This window comes from Coturnix japonica, chromosome 18, assembly GCF_054131305.1.
Source record: "Coturnix japonica strain WE chromosome 18, WE-NBRP24, whole genome shotgun sequence".
Taxonomy (NCBI): domain Eukaryota; kingdom Metazoa; phylum Chordata; class Aves; order Galliformes; family Phasianidae; genus Coturnix; species Coturnix japonica.
Genome location: NC_140680.1, coordinates 7,765,227 through 7,790,611, shown reverse-complemented (window position 1 = coordinate 7,790,611; position 25,385 = coordinate 7,765,227).

Here is a 25,385-nt window from a genome sequence, read left to right as displayed (position 1 = left end):
ATAGGCTCTGATCCAGCAAAGTGCTTAAACACCTGTTTTACTTAAGAACACAAGCAGCCCAATTGAAGTTAATGGGACTATTCAGGCTTAAAAATAAGAGCTTAGATTGAATAGTTGGATTAGAGCCAGGAATATTAACAGGCAGGAGCCACTGTATTTATGAACCGTCTTTGTCTCAGGCAGCAAGTTAGTAAGCAGTATCTGTGTCAGCCAGTAGTGGGATTACTTATTCTTTGTGGGGTCACAGGACTGAAAGAAACAGGGAAGATGGGATTATTCTGTGAAAAGGAATTAAAACCCCCCAAGTTGGAATCTGGCTCCAGACTGGAAAAGCTGCCTTAAACGTTGGGGTTTGGCTCATGTTGATCACTTGATGTAGTAACTGTGAGACTTCATATTTCCCTGCCATTAGCTACACCTTGAATGGTGTCAAATTAATACTTTGCATGCCAAACTGTTATATTTTTATGTGAGCCTGTCCCAGTGCTTCTAGTAGCTGCACTTTAACTTCCCAGAATTTGTTAAGTTTAAGGGGAAATTTTTTTCACCCCTGAAAAAACGTGCCTTTCTGACACAGAATGACAAACACACGTGAAACCCTCTCTTTGAGCTAACACTGCATCTCCAGCCCCACTTCTACCAAATGCTCTGTGTAATCTGTGTGCAAAGGAAACGAGGCAGAGAAATTAAAAATAAATAAAATGCTGACTTTTCTATCTGAAATCACACAAAATACTAATAAAAATGCTAGCTCTGCTTTATGTGAAAGCAACTCAACACGGGATCTCTGCTCTGATTTCTTTTATGTGAATCACCCATACCTATTGATGATAAAGTGAAATTCTTTTCCTTACATCCTTATAAATCTATAGAAAGTTATGCAAATTGAAAAATGCACCTTTGTCAGAATGCTGTCAGGTAGCACCTTTCACTCTGGAGGACTATTTGTAAGCACAAGGAAACATCCAGAAAGTAGTAATAAATTGCTCTGGTACACTGTTCTGGCAGCCGTTAATAAATCAATGTGAAGGGGAGTTCTGAAGGGCAAAATGTTGCTGTCGGTAGGTGTCCAATTTAATTTTGCTCAAAATTAATATTTCGGATATGATAAGTGAGCTGGCAGGAACAGATTTCATGATTAATTCTACAGAGTCAAAAATGCTTTGATGGCACTTTAATAGCAGCTTCGCTGATCTAAAAGTCCCTCCAACTGACCGGTGTGCTCAAGTTTCTAAATTATATTATTAAGCCTCTTTTGTTGGTCTGTAAATAATGAAATGTTGAATGCTAAAAGGTGAAGTTTATTTTACTCCTAGTTCTCTGTGTGTGTAAACTAGATGTGGGCTTGGCTGAAATTAACTTGGATATATGAGAGCTTAAAAAAATCAAGGACAGGTCAGCCCTTTCGACAGAACAGCCCTAACATTTTGTTAGGTGCCTGATTCTCCTGACCCTGACACAGAATTTAGAAGTCTTTTCTTTTGTGCTGGAATAAACTGGAGAAATATTTGAAGGTTAATAATGGCCTAATTAAGGTGCACTGAGGAAGCTTTCAAATGTAGAATGACATTAAAAACAAATATACATTCTGTTTCATAGAGAAGAGCTTTCATTCCTGCTTCCTGGGGACCTTTGCAAATGTTAATCAGTAAAGACCTGTAGTATCTTTGTCAAATTTCATAGCTAACGTTTGTATGTACAAAACCATACCCTTTAATGGAGTTGTCCTCTGCACTGGACATTTGCTCATATGCCAGCTTTGGAAAAAGATTTTTGTATTATCATTTTAGTGATAGAAAAACTGAGTTGCAAAAGGACAAGTTGACATCTGAGTTACACATTGTCTTGATTCGGTAATTATTTTACAACCGTTTGCTGTTAGTTTTTCTAGTAAGCCACGAAATTCTTAAATCTTGAGTCAGGTATGATTCTAGAAGTTCGTGAAAATAAGAGGCACTGTGAGTGTTTGCCTTTATATATGCATATTGAAAACCAAGGAGAAGACACGTTTAAGCAATACAGATGAAAAATCATGCAGATGCAGAAAATGTATAAGAAAACTGATTAACTTTAGCAATGTAAATTATCCTTATGTTTATGCATTTCTTCAATTTAGAATATTCATTAAAAGGCCTAGAAATGGGACTTGTTGCTAGCTCTTTCAAAGGAGGTAGTGCTCAACTTGATTAAATTGTACTATGGGCACAGTGTATGTGTTGGAATAGAATCTACAGCTGATGTCATTTGTAGCAAAATGTACACGGGATGACTGAAACAAAACCTTATGCTAATTTTTCCATGAAAAGAACATTTTGGGTGTAGTTTATGCAAACTCATCTCTCCTAACTTTGATGTTTATGTTGGGATCTGGATTATACCAGGGTCACTATACAGTCAGTAAAGTCAGAAGGTGCCAGTGGTCAAAGTACCCTCACTGGCAAAAGTCCAATGGAGGGCAGAGGCGTTGGTATGGGTGCTCCATGCAGTTGGGGGTTCAACCTTCTTCCCATGGCAGCACCCAAAGATTTGGATGTACCTTTTCCCATGCATAGTGTTTGCTCATTGAGCTGCACGCAGAAGATGATTAATAAGCAGTTGGCTGCTGTAAGTGAGGACAGAAAAACATACTCATACATCTCTGCTCCAGCAGTGCTTTCTTTGCACTATGGCAGCAGTTCAGGGTTTCAGCTGTTAAACTGAACAGGATCTCACACTGTGAGCAGTTCCGTACTGGGACCCATACATTGAACCTCGGTGATACCCCAGGTCGTGCACTAAACATTCCTAGACTTCCCAGAAAGATGTGTATTGCACAAGCATTTCTTCTGGCTTTGTGTGCTGAAGACCTGAGCCCTGCTCCACCAGAGACTCACTGGTTCAGCCATTCTGCATTGCAAATGCACAGACGACTGCCACTTTCTCTTGTGTCAGAAAGCCATTAAGAAAGAACAATATAAAACAGGCATTGTTCAACATCCAAACTCCAGCTGTCAGTCATGGAAGAAGCATCATTAATTTCTGAGGGGCTTTCTTATATATCTAGATGAGTAAATGAAAAGGTGAAAATGAAAAATAAATTCTCATATATAAATGGAACCCTTGGATTATAAACTAGCCGTAATGCTCTGTTTCTGTGGCAACACAGAGGGACTGAAGGCTCTTACAGGAGTATTTCTCTGACTCATTCCTGGAAATTAATGCAGTCTTTTAATTTGAGGCTGTTGGTTTGGCAAAAGAACTTCAGAAGCAGCACTTTGATGTCTCTTTGTAGTTGAGGAAAAGCCTTTAATTAGGTCACCTAAACTTCATTTTCTTTCAAACTGTTCACTTTCGCAATTCCTTTTTCCTTTCTTTCCTTTGATGTGTCAAAATATGTGCCAGTGATACTTAAGTTTATTTATTATGCACTGGCATTAAACCTTTGCTATTAACATTTATTTATATGCTTGAAAATTGATTAATTAATTAAGTGTGGAAGGAGAATTATTCATTCATGTTTCATTTAACATTCTACATGCTTGTCACACTGTACATAAGTACTCTGTAGCAATAAAAACTATAGCATGTTCGAGTGGGTGTTATGTCTTCTGGGCCAATTAGCTCCTTGGATTTAATTCTACTTGTAAATTGAAAACTAATTGTTACTGATTCACTAAGAAGGGACCAATTTTTGAGTTGAGCTACAAATTCAGACATAGAAAAATCAGCCTGAATTTGAGACAATGTTATGTATAGGATTCCATAAGATCTCATGCTGGAGTGCTGGGCTGCACTACGTTGTGTTTCACAGCGTGCCCTGTTTGGGAGGTGCAGACAAGGAAGGTTTTTTTTGATGTGTATGTTCAAACATTCACAGTTTTGATCTATGAGTTTATACCATTATGCCCATCCAAAAAGAGAGCAAAACAGAACCAAATGACCTGTCATGTAATTAGAAGGATGAAATTCAGCCTGTGCAGTGGTACAGACCATTACCCATGTACTGTTATTGTTCTGAATTAGCAGTCCCATACTGAGCACAGTTCTGGTCATGGCTGGCTCCTTATGGAGACTGAAATCACCTCTGGTAAATGCTGAATGAATATTTGTAACGCCAGTGTGTGAAACATCCAATGAATGAAATTAATTTGTATAAAGCATTGAGTGTCTTTTATGCTTGATCATAGGGTGTTGGAGCTGAAGAAACAGTTCTGATGAAGGGAAAATGTATTTATGGGCAGCTGAAGCAGGAAATGGTTGGGGGGTTTTCAGCAATGGTTCAGCAAACCTTCTTCCCTTTCTAGGCTTCAGCTGATGCCTCTCTATCTCATGCTGCAAAGGACTGTAGTGCACATACCATCACTACATGCAATGAAAGAATTAGTAGGGGAAAATAGGTGTGGGAGCAATAGACTGACAATTCCTGTGAATACAATGCTGCACTGAGGAAATTTAGCAAAATGCCACTCCCAGCATTTAAAATCTGTTCTATTTGGTTTTTCTGTTCATTTGTTTTTACTGTTCCTGGAGGAAATTCCCAGGTGAAAACACAAGTAAATTTTATATAAAAACAGAATGCATCCTTTTTATGTTTAGAAACGTTTCTGCTTTTCACTGCAGCGTTATGTGGTTGCTGTTTATCTCACTATGTTGTGATGTAATGGAGTATCAGAACTGGGTAGCTGAAAGCTGAGCTCGATTATGCCAAGAGCTTAAGAAAAGGAAGAAAGATAGCTATGTTTGTGCGTTCCAGTGTATCAGATTGCTTATTAGTTGTATGCCTCTCTTTATTTACCAGAGCACCACTATTCCTTACAAAACAGTCACTGTGTTCTCTGTAGCTTTAAATAATTCAGATGGACAGAAAGCCACTGTCACTACAGTGAAACAAAAAATGTAACAAAGAATAGGATCACAGTGCTGTGTACTGCGGTTTTAGGCAGGTACATGTGGAGAGCAGGAAAGCTCTGAAGATTTTTGTCTGTAGGAGATGCAGAGACAGAAAACAAGTGAAAACATCTGAGTGAGATCAGGAGCAAAGCATTGTCCTTCCAGGAGGTGTTTTCTGCACTAAGGTGGGGAGATGGGGAACGAGGTAGTCAAAATGAGATTGTAACGGTGGCATAGAACAAAGGTTTTCATCTCAGAAAATTCTGTGATCCACCTTTGGGGAAACTTTGGCAACAAAATCTGACACTGATACATCATCTGGTGCATTCCAATGGGAGGAAAGTGCATTCCTAATGGATCTGGGGAGCAGCTCAGACATAACAGTTGCCTCTGACTTGTGATGGTATTGAGAAAGAAGGGAACTGTTACAGATGCAAAGAAATTAACATGAATTGGGTGCTGATATGTTAATGGTCTCATCAGTGCATCATAGGTGGATTCTGAAGACACCCAGTATGTTATATTTGTTTTTCCTGTTCTCTCATGCTTTGATTAGAGTACACAAATAGAATCATATTAATAGTATGGCATCTTACCATCTGCAATTGAAATTCAAGCCTGTAGCTTGCAGCCTTTTGATTGAGATGCAAAATAGCTTCTGGCAGTACCTTTTCTTAGGACTTTACTATCAGTTTGTGCAAAAAAAGACCTATTTTTTTTTCTACTTTTACACTTTTTTTCTTTTCTTTTTCTTTTTCTTCTTTCTTTTACACTTTTTCTTCTTCTTCATCAAATGATGAATAAAAAATGTCTTCTGAACCAAAAGATATTCCTAATACCCCATTATTGATAAACTGAGGTCACATTCTGTGCTGTACGCACTGAAAAATAAATATGTAACATGGAAATTTTCCTGCAGGGTTAGGTTGATCATCATCTTATATTCTTTTGCCACAAAAGAAAATAATTCAAGGCCATTCCCCAAAAAAGTCTAAAATCCTTTTTAACTAGTATGGTTTATTCTAGCAAAGATTCTGTCTATACTCTCTAAAAAGATGTCCTTGGAAATAATGAGAAGTAACTCTCATGGGAAACAAAGGAACTCAGCAGATCTGTTTGTCTGTCCACGCTAAGACCTAGGTCAGTTGTACAGCATGGAGGTTCTAAAACCCTTGTGTGCTTGATGTGTCAGTAGTTTGGGTACTGACTACTGTTTGTATCATGCTTTTGTTTGTATTTTGCATGGTGCAGATTAACAGAGATTAAGTTTGCATCTTTGGTTCTTGCTAACTTCTTTGTGCAGCCTTTCATGCCTGTGCAAATTGGCAGTGCAGTGGTTTCTGATCTCCAGGGAACAGACTGTTTAAGTAAGATCATTGTTAGACACCTGCATTGAGTTTACAACTTTACTAGAAAATTGTTGAGTTCACAGATTGAAGTGGTGTGAAAACCTGTTGGGTGTAAGACGCTGCCTAGTCAGAAGCCTCTGACTTGCTCTTACCGTGGAGCCTGCAGTTGTACACTCCTCAGACGAGTTTCTATTTCTCCCATTCAGCTTTAGTAGTTATTATGTGCAGTGTCAGACACTTCACACAGTCTCAGTGTTTGCACCAATAGAAAAGACTGTAGAGGAATTAATTTGGAGTCTGCACTGATATGTTTGATTTGGAGTATCACTTTGAGTATAGATGGGTTACCCTCACAGAAGCTCTCAGCAGGCATACTTCAGGCAGGCTTGCTCCCTAAAGCTGTATCTGATATTTTACCTTGTGCTGGTCACTGTAAGACTCTGTGAATCTGTAATATCTGGACTATTTTGATAGCAGATATAGTTAGTGAGGTTGTATGAAATAGTCAACAGTACCCTTTAGTTCATACTTACTTATCTCACTACTGATAAGTGTGGGCATTTGGGACCTTGTAACTAATAAATCATTGACAGAAAAACGTAAGAGTATCTGTCCAACAAACAGGTTCTTTCATCTTTCATCTAATTGACACCTTTAGGCTGAAGTTTCTAAAACCATGTTGCTCTTAATAAATGTTAACTAGGCATTAACCTGTCATTGATCTTTATTTGTTAAGGAAGAGTGAAGCCAGCCTGCTGTGGAGCATTTCAGATTTGCATTTTGTATTAACTTGCTTACTTCAGCTGGATGGAGAAGCAGTGTTCAGTGATACACAAAATATTCCTTATGTATCATTACTGGCAAGCAAAGTGGCATAACTGAAGGACAGAGTGCTTTCAATGTTACATACTTGCTAGCTTGGCCCTGAACTGTCAAGTATTACCTGATTTTACTGGCTGTTGTATTCACAATCTCAATTTTATATTTTTCTTGCCATTTTAAGGTGTCTTGAACACCATTACTGCCTGCTGTTTTTTATCTCTGCCATCTCTCTCCCTCTCACCTTGTTTCTGCTTCACAGATAGTTGAATGCGGATTCAATACAAACAGGTATAGGAGGTATCTTGGAAATGTAAGTTGGGTTGAAGGCAGACAAGTGTGGGCTTTGTAAGATCATTAGCCTCACCAAGACAGAAAGCTGGAATTAGTTGTTAAAGGGCTCCTCTGAGTGAAAGCATGGAAGAGTCCAGGGGCAGTGGACTCTTGAGGGTCCTTCTCCCCTTACAGTTGCAGTACCAGCCACACATACAAAATATAATTGGGGCCTCAGCCCAAACTAGTCAAACATTGCTGGAATAGCTATACTGGAACATATAACATTCTGGCAAATTGCATGGGGGCAACTGTGTGGCAAAATGACTCTCTTTTGCTATCTCTTACACCACTGTCTTGAGAGAAGTATTTATTTATTTATTTATTCATTTTTAATTTTTATTTATTTATTTTTTTACATCTGGACTGTATCTATGTATGGAACCATATCTGAGAAATATTGAAAAATCATACTTTTGCCTAGTATTGTTCTGAAGGCTCAAAAGTTTATGTTATACTTGTCCTTATTACCGTTACTCAATTCATAGAGCGTGCAAAGCAACAGGGCATGGAGAGAGGAATGAGAAATGCAAAGGGCTCACAGCTCATTATTGGAGAGACCAGTAAGTCTGTTTGATTTTCTGGTACCTCTCTGTGTCATCCTTTTTGGTTACTCACAGTGCTGAAGAGAAGACATTTGTGAAGTACAGTATTTAAGGACATAAATTGTTGTGGCTATTCAGAGTGCCTTGTTTTTCATGAAGTCTCATTCCACTTATCCACAAAAGAGAGGCTTTTAATTAGACTTCTGAATCCCATTAGGAAAAACAAATACCAATACTTAACTACTCATAAGTGACAAGATGGAAAATTGCTAATGTAATTAGATTTTTAATAGTGCTAATGACTCTCATTTCTTATTAATAAGAATGAAACCTAATGTGAGACTGTATGAAAAATTGTTGCTGCTTCCTCTCCTACCCTTAAATGCAGAGCAGTTGCATTTACTTGAATTCATTTCTTTCTGTTTTGTGGAGTCAGGTGGTGCTGTGGTGTTTTGTATCAGCGTAGCCTGACGGAGTGTGGCATGATTATTTTCAAGTGGATCAAGGCACTGGGTAGATTTGAAGTGTAGGAAGTGGGCTTTGTATTCTTAGAAGTATTACAGTGAGCAATAAGGTTCTATAAAAGAAACATAAAAACATAAACTTAAGATTTACCAAAAATCTCTAACTGGTCAGGTAATAAATAGCTGTGGAAGTATTTTCAATGAAAACCTCCGTAATTTATTTTTTTTTCTAGTGGAAGAAAGCATACCGGTAAGTGGGGTAATGTCGTGATGTAATTATGAAAACAAGTCTGGACACCTCTGCTGTTGTCAATACCTCACAAGTGACTGTGTTCAAACTGTGAACTATCTATCTCAGGTGACACATCAAAATGCTTCATGGAAACAGCCTCAGGCTTTGGCTTTTTGAAATCCAAATCCAGACTGCTGGAACATGAGCATAAAAATTGCAAATGAGTTGTATGATTCCAGCAGTAGAATAAGGAACAAACTATGTGCCAGCTCAGAAGAAATGAAAAAGACCCTGAAACATGAGCACAGCTAAAACGTAACCTTGTTGAGATGCTTAAAAATCAGATTTCTAAATAACTCAAAGAAAAGTGTAGTGCTCACTGGTTCTGGGTAGCAATGCCAGTACCATCACCTCTGAGAGTCTGTCCCTCCAGGGCTGAAGCACATGTATTGTACAACTGCTTTATTGAGATTTGCATTTCTATGCCATTACTGGCATTTTTCATCTAAAACTTTATTTTTTAAATAAATTGATTAAATATGCTTCATTGTTTTTCAAAATCACCCTTGAGACTTAATATAAATAATCTGTGGTATCTGCAAAAATGCAGACTGTGTGCCTGTACTCATGTTATTTTACAGAAACACAAAGCAGAATCTTCCTTTGTTTCTCTGGGAGTGCCGGCGTTAAGAAGAATGCACAAAGACTGGCTGAATGTGAGGTTTCAGTATAAATATCAGGAGTGACTCATTTCAGTTACCTTCAGCGAGAGCATTAGACTTCATTAGTCACATTGGCATAATCTCTTGAAATCCAGATCAGGGTCTGAGCCTAAATGGGAATTTTCTTGGAGTTACATGCAGTAACTTGGAAAGTGTAGCTCTGTAATGTCTATTTTATTTGTGTGAAGACAAATACAAGAGGCACAAATTGGTCAAGAAGATTTTATACACATGATCTGCATTTATATCCAAATCCTGTATTTTCCCATTATTCTGGGAAAGCAACACAAATCTTTTTTTTATATATATTTTTGAAGCAGAATCCTAGCATCTTTCAAAAGGAACCCTGACACTGCGCTCATATTTCTTTCCAATCTAGCGTATGTCTACTTTCAGAGCCTGCCATTACTTTTACTGTATTTTCTTTGTGACAGAACATTGCATTCAGACCCTTAGGCTGCCTTTCATCCTGGCATTCAATAATAATGGACAGTGTGTAAAGATCTGTAATCAAAAGGTAAACACTGCAGCATTGTGTACAAATAACTCTTTGAGATATTTATCCTGAAAGACATCCAGGTTAACATTTTAGCTGAGGACACCAGGGAGACCTGCCTGTGGTGAGCGAGCTCCTTCTTTTGGGTTTGTTTTCTGTTCAGCTGTTTCCTGGTGCATCAGCTCAGCAAGCACGCAGTGCAGAGCTGCTGCAGGAGCAAAGCCATTTAAACGGCACAGCTCTGAAATTCTTTCACTCCTGGTTTCTCCCTATTGTTGCCCTGATCTCCATTTAAGCAGCAGATGCTGGAGGGTTCTACAATCTTGTCTGAACCTGAATGTTGTACCACTTAGGCATTATTGGTGTAGTTTAATCAATACTACCTCACGGATGTAGCAACAGACATAGCTAACCTGCATGACAAAAGGAATAAGCTGTATGGTATAAGGTGCTTTCCAGAAGTCCATTTATTGCTGTGCCATATGTCCTTCTAAGAACTAACTTGGTTATATCTGGTGACAGTATGAGTATACAAGCAGAGGAGACAGCTGTCTAAGGGAGGCAAAATATAAGAGCCATGACAAATCAGAGTAGATAAAGCACAGTTGCAAAAAGCTGGGAACAGCAGGAATTACTTTGGCTTTGGAAACTATAGAAGAAACTGGAATGGCTGTTGTGATCTGTAGGCCATGCACAGAGACAGAGCCTCAGCTCCCTGCTGCCAACCCCATCAGTGGGCACTGGGGTTGTGGTGTGTAGTCAGGACTTATTGCAGCCCCTGTTCCCTGTTGTCACATCTATTGACCTTCTAGAGAGAGAGACATTCAGGAACCCATGAATCCTCTCACTCTTACCTCCTTCTATACTGATGTGTGTGAGAGCCCTAGAAACCAAGGAGGTCATTTAAATTTCCCAGCCAAGTTATGCTACAGCACAGATTTTTTTGGAACTTTGTCTTTTTCCTCTTAGATATTGCTGAAATAATACCATATGAAAAAGGCTTACAATTTTTATCACAGTGTCACAGAAAGGTGTTATTTGCCTCATCATTTACTTGAACCTGAAATAGATGTAAATACAGAAGAGTAAAGAGAGTGAGAATCTAAGTCTTTTTTTTTCTAGTCTTTTCATTTTGCTCCTATGGTCCTTGAGCCCTTGTGTGCATGATAAAGTGAGCACTCTGTACAAAAGGTACTTAGGCCATGGACAAAACACCAGGTTAACGCATGACAAATTGAGCTGTCCCAGCTGCAAACATATGATTCAATTCCTAAAAGTGATTTAGTTTGGTCCCAACAGTAGCAAATGGAGCCCTAGATCTAAATGTCTGGTGCTCTGTAATGCCTGCCTCCATACATAGACTGTTTTTTCAGGTTTCCAATACACTGCTTGATCTCTTGTACCCAGCTGCTATCATGCAATTTCCAGTAAGTATTTCAAGACTTAGCTGTCTATTTTTGTGCCTGTAGTATTAAGCAGGTCTGGAGGTGGCAGGTGGGACGGGGGGGAGTATTGTTGGAGCCGGTCACACTTTGGCACTGTTCTCCCTACCTGAATGCTGATGGTGCAGCTTTGCCTTGTCAGCTGTGGTAAGGTCAGACTGGAGCAGGATCTGTATGCTCTGAGGAAGGTGGAAGCAGGGGCAGAACTGTGGTGTTCCTGGGGCTTTCAGGAAGAAGGCTGACATGCAATCAGCCTCTCAGGATTTGCCTAGGTCATCAAGTCTGATTCAAGCATATCACTGTTACAGCTCTCCTTTCAGGGTTTCCTTGGCTTCCTGTACCTCCTGTTTTGTTTTCAGATAAAGAACTGAAATACCATGGAGACAAACTCCTTATAAACACCGAGCAAACAGACAGGTCAGCCACTTTGAGGCACGTTTTTTTACATGACATATTGTGTAGAAGCAAAGCAAAGGCTGGGAAAACATCCCGTAATGTTCAAGCCAGTCATCTCATGCAATGGCTACAGATGATTCTGTTTATAATAAGAGATGAATAAGTGCTCTGAGAAATCAGAAGTAGCACACTGGGTGGTGAATTTCTGTGTTACAATTTGAAATTCAGAGATTATTTTTGTTCACTCTTTATCTGCAGTGTTTTGAACAATGGCAACTTTAATCTGCCTTCCCCTACCAGATTTGTCTGTATTAGTCAGAGACTGCTAACTACTTCATCATTAATTACATCAAACGTAACAAGACTTCCTACAAGTTAAAACAGTACTCACTAATAGTAAGCCTGGGTGAATCACGCTGTTATTTTTAGTCTGAATCATAACATTAAAAGAATGAAATGAAAAGCATTAAATTCTCATAGCAACCTGTTGGTGACAGCAAAGCTACATTTAAGTGCAGCTTGCATTCAAAAACAAGCAAAAATACACTGAATTGAATCCTGCACATTCTCAGAGAGAGATGGATTCAACAGATTTTCATTAAATTACTTAAGTATGTTTATACAAAAAGCACCTGGTTTCTTCTAGTTTTAAAGTGACTGTCTGACCTAGTAATGCCTTAGCTAAGTAAAGCAATGACTGAGAAGAAGATTGCAGATGCTGGAGAGCCCTTTTGTTTCTTTCAGATAAAAACAACAATTCTCATTCACAGGGCAGATTAAAACTCTTCTTTCAAACGGATTCACTGTGTTGCCTCCACTTTGTGGGCAAACAAAATCATTGTGATCAGGTGTGGGCATGAAGTAGCACTAAATGTTGTTGATTAGGACAGAATCACCTGTTTCTTAAAGCCCTGCTGTGGGGTGGAAGACATTTGCTCCTGTTGCACTTCCAAGCCTGAGAAGAACCACAACTCCCATGAGTGAGTACTTTAAGTGGGTATGTTTGGGTATGGTTATTTATTTTCTTAGGTAATAACTTGTAGAAGTTTATCTAAATGATCCAATTTCAGATCCAATTAATTGGTAATACATGTAGTTTTAGTGGGATTAGATGTGGGTCATGTTTCTACCAGGCCTGGAAAAGAGTATAAGGACTCTTAATATAAAACTACTCTAGGGGTGAAATGGTTACCTTTACCCTGTTGAGTACAATGGAGTTTAAGGAAGCAAATTTTTTGAGGTTCATGATGATACCAATAGTCAAATACTGAACAAGTGAGGTTGTTCTGGCAAGCTTGGCTTGATGACTATCAACTATATATAGTTTGTTTGTTTGTTTTAAAAAAAGCTTTTTATCCTGTCCTTTTCCCCCTCTGGCCCACCACCATTAGACATAAGGTGTTTTGTTCTGACCAGTTGAATGTAAGCAGAATGCTGACATTGGAATCTAGCTGACATTGCAGCCACAAGATTTGTGTGGCTGCAAATAGAGAAATGGGAGAATTTCATAAAGCAGTAGCTGAGTCATGCTAGTTGGCTGTAAGTCTGCTTTACCCTACAGATAAACGAAGATGGCAAATTTATTGTGAACTAAATTTTGTGATGTAAGAAGAAGGAAAATAAATAACGTAACTCAGTTTTGTTTGGGGATTTGTTGTCTCTTTTTCTTGTACGTGTGTAAAGATACACTAGTTTAAATAGCAAACATGAAGTGATTTGCTCTTTTTAATTTTGTCTGATCAGCTGTAACTCTGGATTATTATACAGATTTCCTGGAGATGAATCATTCACACTGCTTAAAAAATGTGAAATGATTGATACCAATTTTCTGTTGAGAAAGCTGTGTTTAGTTAAACTGCAAGCTTCCCCTAATGAAATAATCTGCCCAAATCTGGGCTGTTGTCCACAAAATGCAAAGAGGCTGAAAAACAAAGCATGTTGATTGCTAACAAGGACCTATTTTTGCTGTCAATCAGGGCTTTTTATTTCAAAGTGGACAAAACTTTTAGATGTGATGTGTGTAAGCCTTTTTACAGCAAGTCTTTGGCACTTCTGTAAATTAAGGCTTTTTTTTTTTTTTTTTTTTCTCCAGGAAAAACTTTGCCCTAAATTTTGTCTTGTTTTGCTGTCTTTGTGTAGTTTGAGCAGATTTGTTGCATGTTTCTAATTCTCCCATAAATAGAGAGTTTGGCCCTGTGCTCTTACTTTGCTCGCCCTGCTGCTGCAGTGAGAAATCTAAGAACTTAGCCCAGGAAACCAGAGCATCTGAGGCATTTGAGTTGCCTCAGAAACCAATTTAACATGCATTGCCTCAGGAGAAAAGAGGTGAAAGCCTTCTTTTTTCCTTCAAAAGCAGGAATTCTTGAGATCTTTAACTGACATACCAATGTGCTTTCAATATCTTTGTTTTATTCAGAGCATAAACTATATTTCATTGTTAACAACCTGTGCTTCAGCTTTATTTCTAACTAATACATTGTCAGGATTGCAGATGACAAGGGTGTTGTTGTTTAATGCATTTATCAAAAAAGAGTTGCCTGCTGTTTTCATGGGTAAAATTAGGCAAGGACTCACCAGTTGGTGTGTCTACCCACCTGTGAGCTCGGCATGGGGATGGCTCTCTCCAGCTTGGCTCTGTGCTGGTAATACCAAGTGATATTCTCTGCTTTCTTGTGCTTGAATAGGTCTGAGGCTGGGCCTTAACACAAGGAACAGGATACTTGCCAGAATATCTTTTAGATTCAAAGGGCTATAAAGCCATATGAAGTTCTGTGAACACTGTATATACGCTTGAAGATCTAAGTTACAAGCAAGTTTGTCGTGTTCTGTTAAATACTTCAGATTAGATTATAATACAGTAGTGATAGCTACTTTTCATTGGGGTTATCTTAACGTTTTCTGTGATTTTCTTTGTACTCCTGAGGGAGGGTTACGTGCTCTTTCTTCTCTCTGGGTTTGTAATTAGGACTGATGTTGTCTGCAGAACTGTTGCTGCACAGCTCTGTGTTGAGCACTCCAGTAATTTTAGTCCTCTTTGAGAATTCAAGGGAAAACCTAAGGTACCTAATTTATCAAGCACTTTTCATATAATAAGCTTTTCCTCAGATTCTCAAGTGCTGAGAATGACTTCTTTGATTAAGAACCTTTTTAAAAGGTGCAAAGTCTTTTTCTGTATCATAATTTGCACTTGCACAATTGATGCCTTCTTCCTGTCTCCCTCCCTCCTCCATCAGATGAGCTGTTCAACTAAAAGGCAAATTTAGTCATCATGAAGGGATTTTTGTAGTCATCATAGAGTAAAGCAGAGCCTGAAGATGTAGGTGTTCATATGCAATGGTGAACCATTTGAAGGAGTGCTGATAACTCTTAGAAAATGCCTATACATGTGTGAACTATTTACATATTTGGGCCTATGTATGTCTTTGTCAGTGTGATACTCACTATAGGCGTTAGATAAGAACTTGGAGGGCACACTGGGGTTTGAGTTGCTAGCAAACCCACCTGCCCATCTTGAATGCCATCATACTACCCCTGTTGTGATTCTGCTCTATGCTGCAGAATTGACACTACGCAACATAGCAAAATGCTATGTAATCTGCTGTACTGCGTCTGGAAAAGGAAAAATAAACATGTGCTCTCTCACTTTGGATAACAAGTCTCTTATCAGCTATTACAGTGTATGTAAGTGAGTTGGGGTAAGTGCCCATGGTTCACTAGTTCAATGCCTATGGTGATAACAGCAACTAATATGTGGTTAGCCCTCTGTGAAGTAAGCCTACTAGCAAGTTATTTCTCTCTATGCTAGAGCACTGTACAGTTAGCTGAAGGTACAAACCTTGACTAACATAGCCTGGTTATAACTACTGAAGGGTTATCACTGTGCATCTGAGTGTAGACTGTATTCGTAGGAGTTGGTTCTCTTGGCAGATGCTGGCAGTGGAAATGGGAAACAAATACAGATGTTATTTTTCTTATGTCTCATTGTATTATATGACAATTTTACCTAATTTTTAAATTCACAACTATACTACTAGATTCTGGATCCTACTCTTCTAACCTAAACCTGGCAAGGAGTAGTATGGCTTTTGGGAGACCAAGGGAAAGCAAAGAGTTAAACTGAGAAAGCTTCTCTTCCTCAGTCCTGCTTTGTCATCTGATAAAGAGAAGCATTAGCTCTGCAGTTTAGATGTAGAGACACTTTTGGTTGTTTGCTAATCATAGGTAATAAAGAAGAAAGCATATACACATAGTTTTCTCTTTTGAAAGAAGCACAGAATTTTTCACTGTGCTTATCAAGAAAGCTGGCATGCAAACATGTGATTGTTTGCCTATTCTTCATTCAGTGCTATTCTGAAGGGTGTAAATTCATTCTTACACTCAAGAGTGTAAGGCTACTTTTGTGTATGTGTGTTGTTAAAAAGACACTTTGGGTTACAGAAGTACTGAGGAGATGTACATCAAAAGCAGGCCATAAAGCCCTGAATGGATCTGGGAACTTGTGAGATGGTTGTGTTCTTGTGGAATGGTGCTTGTAGGCAGTATTTGGGTGGGATGTGAAGGAGAAGGAGCAAGGGTGACCTGAAGTAGGTTCTTTTTTGTAATCTTAATTTTCACTTCTAGAACATGTCAAGCTAAACTTGACTACATTGCCAACTGGACCTTGCCTGGGTTGTGTTCTTGTCCTTGATCATCTCAGTAGATGTTTCACTCTTTCTTCAGGTTTATATTGATATATGAAGATTCTTTGATATGTACAATGTGAAGATGATACAGCAAGTGTTTTGTTTTCTTTTTCACCTTAGTGAGAGAACCTGGAGAAGATCTTTGTGCTTGCGTGGACAGTATGGTTATTCTGTGTCCTGTAATACCAGATCCATCCAGTTGTTTTTTTGTCAGGTCTCAAAAAGAAGAGATTAAGAAGAATATGGGAACTGCTCTTTATTCCAGTTTTTCCTCTATATTAATTTAACATATTTTATTGAGATCCAGGTGATGTCACAGTTGTCTTTGAAATGTTTGATTGACTGACCCAGTATGGAGAAACAGTTCCTGAAAATGTTTTATGAAGGAACAACTGGGTGTCAGTAGCAAGGAATGTCAGGCTTGATTGTACTCCAACATCTGCCAAATCAAACACCTGAAACTCTTGTTCATTACATAAATGGAAGAGTAATGCTGAAGCATTTTCGTGGGAAAGTGACTACACCTCACTGAAGCATGGCTGTAATGGTGGGGGATTATGCTGCTGAAGCATACCAATCTTGCGGCATAATTGCTAAAACATATACTCTGTGGTGTTCTTTAAAAAGGCTTTATTGCAGATCATCTTGTATTAACACACTGTCATGAGGCCAAAATTGGCATTGTCTTTATCTGGAGCATTCTGGAGGGGAACCATAGCTTCTCCTGGCCCTTTATCTAGGGCTTATAAATGAAAAAGCACTTAGTAGGATTTGTAGCCCTCATTAAATGATTGTGATACTGGATTTATCTTGTCCTGAGGGTAAAAGCTGCTAGTCCTCTCCATTTCTTTGCAGAGCTGTTCAGATGATGCATTCCCAGGACAGAGCAAATGGGCACTGTGGTAGAATTACGTTCTGGAGGGAGTAAGGCAGACTGTTATGACTACATTACTGCTTGTTGTAATATCCAGCCAAACTGTATGGGTAGGAATGCCTGTTGTCCACTTTTACATGTCCTCTGACCCAAACCTTGTCAAGATCCAGTCATTAGCTGTCAGAATTAAAGCTGCTTTGACTGTGCCCTGATATATGCTGCTTTAATGGCAGCAATTCATTGATGCCTGTAGTTCCAGACCACTTCTGCTGGCTGTCAGATGATGTAATAAAGATGCACTGAAAGCATCTTTACAAGAAACTCATCTACATATTGCTGAGCTATTTGGGAAGGATTTTGAAATGTCCCTCCTCAGTTTTACATTTAACTCCTCACACCATCGGCTCTGAAGAACCAACCTTGCTTCTCTGCTAGAAAGTGAGCATAACCAAACAATGTGTGTTTAGGTGTGAGGATGGTGTTCTCTGTGCCTTCAGCTGGGTGAGTCAGGGTGGTGGCAGGGCACCACCAGAATTTTACATTCTGTAAAATGACAGACATGCACACTGCTCTTTCATGGTGGTGGTGATTTTATTCTCTTCTTCAAAAAATGAAGAGTGATGTTCATGCAGAAATATGGTTTCTGTACGTACATAGAGCAAGGGAAGATTTCTTAGGATCTGCTTTGCTGTAGACATTTACATGACTGCAGGGGGCTGTAGAGGGAAGCAGCTTGCTGGGGAAAGATTCTGACATTAACAGGGAATTATTCCTTTTGTGAAGTGTCTCTTGGTGCCTCTGTGGCTCTGGTATTTCACAGCACTGATACCAGTACAGCCTGCAGTAGGACCGCCTTCTGCACCCAGCTGCTGTGCAGCACCCTGCATGTAAGTGGTATGAGGCAATTGAGGGCAGGGAATTCATTGAATTATTGTCTCCTAAACAACACTGCTCTTTTCTAAAGGATGAGGGAAGAAAAGATATATGCATGAAAGAGGACAATTTTTTTTTCCTTTGGCAGGACTCTGATTCTTACATGATAGGTAATAAAATGAGCTGTTTACTTTTTCCCCTTTGTGTCTTGACCTTCACTGGAGCCTGCACATAAACTGTTCAGGCTCATAATAGTTTAAGTTTTCAAAAATAAATGTAACCTTGATATCCATTGTCCTATACAATTTATTTTCTGTTTCAAGAAGATCCCCTCTCTTTGGAGCATTTGTTCTGCCACCATTAGTGCTTAGGTCATGAAGTGTAAATTTTGCTCCTTAAAAGTTGTCATAGTCACGATTAATACAATTTTTTGAGGGTAGCAATGAAAGAGAGAAGTGTATTATATACGTTAAAAAACACAATTTGCCTGCTCTTTCTCAGAAGTCCTAAGTAAGTCTGTTGGAAGTGTTTGCTTTGCCCTCTTGCATGGTGATTTTCTAGAAGGCAATACTAGAAACTGGGGCAAGTTCTTGTAAAGTTTTATCTTATTCCTTTGTCCCTGATTTCTCCTCCTGCTGGTACCTGCTGATCACTGTTAGTGTCTCAGTGCTCTTCCCCTATCTGCTGACATTCCTTGTTACATTTCCCTGACATTTTGTCCTTTAGTCCTTCTTCCAGTCTTGTTTTCTATGCCTTTCTCCTTAAAAAGACATAAGTTAGGGAAAGCTGAAGGTGCTGAGAAGCTCAGCAGGGAATTTAGACCCCCAGCAGCCTTGCTGCTTGCCTTTCCCCATGTGAGGACTGTTTCCTAATGCAATTCCTCTAATTAGGAGAGATGTCTTCTCATATCAAGGTGAGGAGACATCTCTCCTAACACCTTTGTTACATTTAAATGAATAAATCCAGTTCACTGTGGGACTTTTTCCTCCTTTTTTTTTTTTTTTTTTTAAGCCCCAAACTTACTTCATTTGTGACATTTTTCTTTTTTTAATTAAGTAAACACACTTAAGTTTTTCATTTTGCCTTCACACAATAAAATAAGTGTATAAAAATGTGAAGAAGCCAGTAAGTTGTGCTATCTACAAGTGATAAACTGAACTCCAAGTACATTTATGTGAGCGCACTAAATTCCTCTAGCACATTCTCTCTCTTACAGCCAAGTACGTGTGGTCTCCACGCAGCTCAATCAAACCTAACAGGTCTTTTATTTGGAAATCTCCTTCATCCCTCATACAGGGGGCTGACTTGGCAGGATGAGCCAGGTCTGAAAATTATAGGGTGGTAAAACAAATTACTATTGTTTTCTCCGTGTAAAATTTGCCTTGTAACCACTTTCTGTGTATTTTATTCAGCGTACAGCAGCATGATCATGTTCATGTATGTCCTTGTAACATCTAGACATGGGATGAAAATATGACTTAACTGAGCTGAAGGGAGCCCAGATGGCTTTTCTTCAGTACGCTAGAAGGAGATTAATGCTGGCAGAAGTTGGCAATTGCTATGTAGTGTGTTGCTTCAGCTTTAACACTGTCTGAGCAAATACAAGGCAGAGCTGGAAGCTGAAAGTGTCCTCCAGTCTTTTAGGCTCATTGAAACAGTGCTGGCAGCTTACGTACTGCTTGTCATTTGGAGAAGATCATGCTTCATACCCTACGTTTTGTTCTAATAGTAACATTTTGCTACCTCTAGTTATTTTCAGTGTTGGCTAGATAGTAATAATTCTAGGATCAATATCTAACCTGTGGTTGAAATGTGAGCACTATGGTCCACGGGAAGGCGTGTTCAGTAGCCTGGCTTCATACCATTTTTTCCACTCTACATCTTTCCAAAGCCTTTAGAATTCATCTGCTTGCAAAGGACTTTAGCAGCTTCCAAACTCATGGCAGACCAGAGGATGCATAATTTGCTGTGTATGGAGATGTGGAGTATCCCAAATTTCTGCTGGAAAAGTGTGTTCCTATGGATAGCTGTTAGTCTCAAGACTGAGTAGTAGTCAGAGTGAATGAAAGAAAATTGTTTGCTTGTCTTCAAAGCAAGCTTTCCCCATCACTTTGCCACCAGATTATATACGTTGTTTGAATACCTCTACTTCAGATACTTAGTGCCTACCTGTGGACTAAGGGAAGGAGAAGGGTGTGCTGTGCAGGCAGGAGTAGCTCCTATGGCAAACCTCTGTAAGAGCAAGGCATTGCTAATTTCAGTTCACCTGACAAATGTCTTTTTGTGCATCTAATGTCTGTTTTATATATTTCTGACCTTTATTTCATGGCCTTTATCACCATGGTATCTAAGTGCTGAAAGGAGATTTTTGGCTTTGTAGGCTTTAGATTATTGATTTTTCCTGTAACTGTCTCTTCTGATTCAAGGAAAAGAGAAATATGTAATTTTAACTAGTGGGACTCATATCAGCCAAATTCAATATTAATGTACTAGATAGGCATATATCAAATATTACCTTTTAATACCCTTATCATTGCTTTTAATGCATTTCTTTGTTCTGCTTGCTCAATGTGTGGAAGATTTTCTTTTTTTTTCTTTTTTTCTTTTTTTTTTTTTTTTTAATAGGATGTTAAATGGCATTTCATGTTGATTCTCAGCTCTGTGATAGTTGTCTGTTATTGATAGCAGCGTCCTGGAGGCACACACTGAAACCACCCTGCCTACCCCATTTCTTTAACTGCAACTGTGCTCACACGTGTAACGTGGAAATGATATTAATTAAGATAAGTCCTTGGGTATCATATGTGAATCCAGAGTTCTGTAAATAGAAATGTCAGTGATGCTGGCAGGGAGCTGAGCTTCAGGTCCCTTCTTTGTTGAACTCTTTACACTGTGCTGTGTCCTCAGATGGAGATCAACAGAAATATTTGTTTTGTTCTGTTCCTCAAGGAAAGTAAACTGAGCACTATCCAAAGATGTAGAATATTTTAGAAGTATTAATCAACCTTCCTAATGGTTGCTATTCAGCTAATCACACTCAAAATGGCACATGGTTATAAAGATGTCAGAGAGATGCACAGAACACCTACTGTTTGAGCTCTTCCTATTCTCATTAAAATAAACTCTTACGGCCTAGCTAGTGTAATCATGTGATAAAACACTCAAATTAAGGGCATTTAATAAAAAAACATGGTGGGGAGCTTTGTTAAGGATCTTTTTAGTGTATTTTTGCATTTGTGCTAAGGACATTAGAAATAATTTAATCATCGCCTGATTATAAGAATGTTAGAAATAATGGGATCACCGCCTTATCACACGTAGGCTAATTCAGAGGTTCATTATTTGTCAAGCATTATGCATCAAGTCAATTTGGCTTGATACTTGAAAGCAGAAAATTTAAGATGAAAGTTGAAGTGAAGATTAAGAAGTAAGATTAAGCCTATTTATTTCAAATGAGCAGAACATCTTACTTACTGAAGTCATGCCTGCAAACAGATAGATGGATAAAGTCACTCTCACTTCGATGAAGTAGTAACATGATGTAGGAATGGCTTGTGATTTTGGAATCTAACTCTCTTTTCGTTGTCTAGTAGTCCTTAATTTTTGAGTGATCCTTAATTAAGTGATTGTTGGTTTGTTTGTTTTTTACATGATTCCTTCACTGAAAATATCATTCTACCAATTGTTTTGTTTAAAGTGATTACTTCTACCTGTAGTCGGTGGTTTCCCAATACTCTTTTGGTGATAAAAAGTTTAGGTCTCAGTATCAAAAGTATAAAGGAGTTCAATGGCTTGCTCTGCCTGTTCTATAGCTGCGTGTGTGTCTTTGGGATTCTTTGTTTTTGTAGAAGTACATTCTTTTGTATATAAAAGCAGATTCATAATTTGAAATATGAAACTTTGAAGGGTCGGATGCCAAGCCAGATGAAAGGGGGAAGATAGGAAATAAGATAAAATCTTTAATAGGAAGTTTGATGGAAATTCATCAGTTTCCTCCTAGGAGTATCTTGGGTTAGAAAACTTTTCATAATATTACAGGAAAATGGAAGTATCTTTCCTCTGATTTTTGTCTCCTTATGGAATTTTGGTGTTGCTCCTTTTGAGATCTTGATTGAGATGGAATCTGGATTTAAAAAAGAATGACTTGATGGAACATTTTGAATTTTGCAAATTCATCTTCCACTTAGTTGTTTTGAAATGCTTTGCTTTATCTGCTTTGCAGACTGGGCAGTTTAGAAGCTTGTTTGGTGGCCAGTTTATATCTGAATGTGTAAAAGGCAGAGGAGTCTGCTTCACTTCTTGAGCTTCTGACCCTCTCCATAGTTCTGCAGAATTCCAGGTATTACCTGGCAGTGGGTGTGCTGTGAGCCTCTTGTGTGTGATCAAGTGGGCTGAGCTGCCATTGAGCCAGCAGAGAGGTGCCACTGCAGGACAGGCAGCTCTTTGACTTGCTTCTCTGGTCTTGGAGACCTGCAGAATCTTCTTTGGCTGTTAGTTTTTTGCCCCACATGTCACAAGATGTATAGGGACATATTAGTGGGAAAGGTATCCTGCATATTTTATGCCTACTAAATTAATCTTATTTAATTTAAGCTGTCAGACAACATTACTATAATTTATTTACATAACTTGAGGGATTTACTTCACGTTAGTTTAACCTTGCAAAACGTGTAATGTGTATTTGTGCCACCGCCCTCCGTTTCCTGCAGTCAGCATGCTCAAGTGCTTCTCAGTTTGTGATTGATTTGTCTACTGGTTGCTAGTGTGAATGTAAACACTGTTGCTACGAAGATCTGATATTTGGAGCTCTCTTTATTGTTGCACATATTCAATTAAATGAACTGCTGTGCTCATACTGAATTCAGTAACAATAAATATGCTCAAAGTAGGTTTGGTGTTTTCGGTTTTTTTTTGTTTTTTTTTTTTTTTTTCTTCATAAAACAAAGCATACGATGTTGACCTTGTTTTATGCAAAAAGATCTATATTCTTAGGGAGAAAGCTCTATGTTTTCTTAAGGGCCTTCTGCATATATTATAAGGTTCCTGTAGGATTGTTTTGGTGTTTTGTATGTTTGTCTTTAGTGTGAATTTCCACTGTGACCTGCTGTTTGAGTGTGTTGTGTTCACTGGTGTACTCTGCTTCTGCATTAAAGGAAGAGTTAAAGCATGGCTGGTGCAACCAACAGCTGTGGCAAAAGCTCACAAAAGTTTCTCTGCCCCATCTGAGAGAGAACCCATAGAGCCCTGCTCTTCAGGTCTGTTTGAACTTTGCCATGAAGCATGGAATTTATGGAGTGTGTACATTAAATGGTTGTACTACTGAAAATCAATTTAACACACTCTTGTTTAAGTCATGAAGAGCAAGCATGGGGAAGCTGGGCTTCTCCTATATCTTCTGATGTTGGCATTGTGAAACAGTGTTTATCCCCTTAGAAGACAGAAATCAGATCAAGAAATACAAAAAAGCAGTTCCTTTTCTTAAGGAGAGAGGGCATTAGGTAACTCCTGCAGGAAATCTGCCGACTGTAAATGCTTTTAGAGGCCATGCTGTGGGAAAGGACACAGAACTACATTCCCCGTGCAATTATTACTGAATGAGGGACTGGAAATAAGATATTCATATAGCCTCTCCAGCATAGAAAATGCTATTGCCTCATTATGGGTCACAGATAATAAGTTTGGGAATGCTGTTGAGTGTGGAGAATGCAGAGGGAAGGACGTGTAGTGAAACCAAGAGCTGACTTGAAGATCAGAATGCTTCTCATAAGAGAAGGAAATTCTCATTGTAACAGTTAAAAAAAAAAAAAAAAAAACAACCTAAAAAACCCAAAAACACTCATGCAGTTGTTCCAAGCACTTCAAAAACATGAATAAAGAGCCTGTTTCTGCCAGCAAGCCTGCTGCATTCACCTCAGCACAGGGCTCTGCCTTTCCCTTCAGCTCTGGCTTGCCCTCCCTCCTCCAGTGAGCTGCTCAGGTGCTGCAATGCCATGGGACAGTGCTGTGATGTCCTCAAGGGTGATAGAGAGGGAGGAACCAGAAAGCTGATCAGCTGTTACCGACACTGCTGTCACTGTGATAAGCATTCTGCATCCTCACAAGTAAACTACTTTCATTCTTGGTCCCTTTGCTGCATAAGGGAGAGGCTAGCTCCAATTTTTATGTAAGATGTAAGATGCAAGGAAATGGAGTGGTTTGCCCAGAGGAAATGTGTCTCTGGTGTATAGTTAAATAGGAGACCGCTTTTAATCACTGAACTGTGATTACATTGAACTGTATTCTTTTCAGTATTTTGCATTCAAAATTTTTTCTGGGTGTAGAGCAAGAAGGTGTGAAACTCATTGGCCTTGTTCTTTTTTCCTTTTCCTGAATGTTCCTTCTTTCTCAATGATGGCAGTATCAAGGAAAAGAGGATTTTTGAGCAAGCTGAAAGTATTACTACAGACGCATCTGATGTGCTTTCTGAAGGAGAAGGAAGATGTTTTATTGTCAGTGTCTTCCTCAGGCAAACTTCCAAGTGATGAGATTTCTTGTTACCTTGCCCTGCTGCTATTGGAGCTGCATCCTGGAGGTGCTGCCTAAGACTTCAGTTGAAATGTAATCAAGTCATTCCAGAATTCAAGCTGAATTCTGCCTGGGAAAAAATGAGAAATGTACTCTCCTAACTTGGGAACAGCAAGTGAGTTATAAAGGATTAGAATATTTGTGAAGAGAAAAAACGGAAACAAATTTAGAGCCAGACACTGCACAGTTTCACAGATTCTACTAGGGTCAGTGCCAGTGCAATGATGCTCCTTTTGATGGTATGCTCCATAAAGCTTAACACTTGTGTAGAAAATAAAGTAGTTGGAAGAATTTTTATGACTGCAGTTGCCTAAAGCAGTTTCGTTTGTTTCTTGTTAGTTTTTTACCCATTTGTTACTTTGTATCCCTTTCTGTTTATAGAAGTTTACTCTAGTAACAGGTATTACAAGAAGACAGTAAGAGAGACAATACGAGAGTAAGAGTCTTACAAGAGACTTGTCAGGAAAGATTAACTGAATTTCCTTTCATCAGGATGGCACTTAAATGCTTAGTTATCCAAAGGTGGACTATGTGATAGTTTTGAATGTCCTTCTTACATTTCATTTCTGTCTTTTCAGTTTTGCTTTCTTACTGAGTTCATTTTTATTATTTCCTTGTCTGTTCCTGTTAGTCTTGATTTTCTGTTTGTCTTCTGTCTGTAGTCCTCTAGATCATTAGTTAACAAAACCATGAGAGAGATTACTCAGTAGGTCTGCTGGTGGTGG